This window comes from Stigmatopora argus, unplaced genomic scaffold, assembly GCF_051989625.1.
Source record: "Stigmatopora argus isolate UIUO_Sarg unplaced genomic scaffold, RoL_Sarg_1.0 HiC_scaffold_53, whole genome shotgun sequence".
In the NCBI taxonomy this organism is placed as follows: domain Eukaryota; kingdom Metazoa; phylum Chordata; class Actinopteri; order Syngnathiformes; family Syngnathidae; genus Stigmatopora; species Stigmatopora argus.
Genome location: NW_027520067.1, coordinates 185,001 through 187,500, shown reverse-complemented (window position 1 = coordinate 187,500; position 2,500 = coordinate 185,001). Strand labels below are relative to the sequence as shown.

Genomic DNA, 2,500 nt, shown 5'->3' with positions numbered 1-2,500 from the left:
CGCTCCACGGACGTCCCGATTGAATCTCAGACGACGCTCAGACAGGCGTGGCCCCGGGAGGGACCCGGGGCCGCAAGGTGCGTTCGAAGTGTCGATGATCAATGTGTCCTGCAATTCACATTAGTTCTCGCAGCTAGCTGCGTTCTTCATCGACGCACGAGCCGAGTGATCCACCGCTAAGAGTTGTCAGTGAGCCCCAAAGGCGGCCACAGTCGGCCCATCGGTTGGGTGGGTGGGCTTCCTGCGGGCCTCCTATGGGTTGGAAGTCAGAGGCTAGTTCCTGGAGGTGGAAATGCAGGGAAGGTATTGCGGGCAAGCGGGCACAGTGCACCTACCGCTCCGGGACAAGGCCGATGGCCGGAGTCGCGGGGCACGGTGGCGCGGGCCGTCGTGTTCCGGCCTAGAACACAACAACCTAGAGGGGAATTGGCGTCGGTCAAACTCCGCGCTCGGCGACGGAAAGAACCCGGATAATCAGTAACAGAGGGTCACACGCGCAGACGTCCAATCTATTTCGGACCGGGCTCTAATGCTCTTCCCAATGAACATGAAACCTTGCAACAATCCTTCCGAGACCGTAAGACCGGTGGTGCCAACTCTTCCTCCCTGCTTAGGCTCGCGCTTGCCGGCATGTGGAACCTGGCGTAACGTAACACACCCGCGTGTAGGACCGGCCTGGGTTGTGTTTTCCCCTCCTACCTTCCTTTCGTTACACGTGGGCGTGCACAGTGCACCTACCGCTCCGCGGCAAGGCCCGAACCAGGTCACGGGGAGCGACGATTTCGTGACAAGGACGAGACCAGGCCAGCGAGCGCGGTGGCACGAGTTTTGTGGGTCTGGCCGCCAACATCGAAGATGTATTAATCGGACTCAGGCGCGCCACAAACCCCGGCGAGGAACGGGCCCGTCAGACGCTTACCCGTCAAGGAATCACGTAAGCCGGGGAACCGCCTCTAGTTAAGCACGCGCTCACGCGCACCGGCCAAAACCACCCAGCTTGTCCGCACACCCGCGATGGTTCGGGTGCCAACCTGTACCTTGTCACTTGTAGATCACCCGCGTTTATGGGCCGGCCAGGGTGTCTGCCATCGCTCCAGCTCGTCGCAATCTCGCCGGAACCAGCCGGTCTCCGCCGCCCCTTTTGCCCCGGGTGGGCTACCGTCAAACCCCTCAGCTGGATGAGTGGGTAGTGGGGGGGGGACCGGCGACCACGGGCGCTCCGTCATATCCAACCGGAGGCATTGAACCCCCCTCCGCCCCGCCGGAGGCGAGAGTAGCGGGTACCCGTGGCCTTTGGGGCTTCGGTTCCGGCGTGGTCGGGGTCGACCGTGTACGGCCCTGCGTCTTGGAATTCGAAGGTAGCGTAGGATTTGCAACTTGCCCTCATTCGGTTTTTGGCTTACGGGCTGATTTGTTCACTTGTTCCCTCATTCGTTTTTTGGCTTTTGGCTTACGGCTGATTGTTCCCTCATTCGTTTTTTGGCTCATGGCTGATTTGTTTCACATTGTTTCTTTCGGCAAAGACTGATTTTCCACTTGCTTCGCCACACAATTTTCGGATCGGCTATGGGCTCGCCGCCGCGAGGGAGTTGACCCAGATACACCCGCTGTCAACAGCCACCGACGCCTACCGCGGACGGAGGGCCGAGGTGCCGCAGACGGGGAACGAGGCTCCCAAGGGCGCCAAGGACTCGACCTGAGCAGTCCTGTGCAACGACCCACGAGATGCGCGACAACTTCCACCATATGCAGAGGCTTCCGGAGCAACCACGCGCACGGGACCTGAAAGGGCTTGAAACCGCCTGTGGCCGCGTGTGTACCTGGATAGCGCTAACGCCACCGGGCCGTCCCAAGTACGACTCGCCGATGTAACGTCGCTTACCGTCCTCCAGGACTCACAACGGTGCGCACACCGATCCTCCCCACAGACAGGACATGTTATCCGCGCTTACAGCGCCCTTCCACACTCCACGGTTTCCGCCGCCGGCTCGGGGAAGGAGCCAGTTTTCCCGGGGCTTCATTGTTTCTTTCGGCAAAGACTGATTTTCCACTTGCTTCGCCACACAATTTTCGGATCGGCTATGGGCTCGCCGCCGCCTTTCAGAGTGTTGCCTTTATGCCGGTTGCTCAAGCCGGTGTTGGTCCATTCCGGTTGCTCAGGCCGGTCATGGTCCATGCCAACAAACCCAACGAGATGCGCGACAACTTCCACCGTTGCAGAGGCTTCAGGTGACGACAGCTCACGCGGGACACGCACCACACAAAGGCCATGTCATCCGCACGAACCGTGCGCCCTTCCACACTCCGCGGCTTCCTGGCCGGCTCGAGGGTAAGAGGCAGGCGGGTTCGGGTTCACTCCGCTCGGAACTCATCCAACGAGATGCGCGACAACTTCCACCGTTGCAGAGGCTTCCGGTGACGACAGCTGACGCGGGACACGCACCACACACAGGCCATGTCATCCGCAAGAACCGTGCGCCCTTCCACACTCCGCGGCTTG

At 60.8% G+C, this 2,500-nt stretch overlaps 1 non-coding gene across 1 annotated transcript; it reads right to left on the bottom strand.

Moving 5' to 3' along the window:
• Positions 1–31: 31 nt before the first annotated feature.
• Positions 32–185, bottom strand: LOC144070384 (5.8S ribosomal RNA). The gene has a single exon (XR_013299248.1). It is a non-coding gene; the product is annotated as a 5.8S ribosomal RNA (ribosomal RNA).
• Positions 186–2,500: the final 2,315 nt, after the last annotated feature.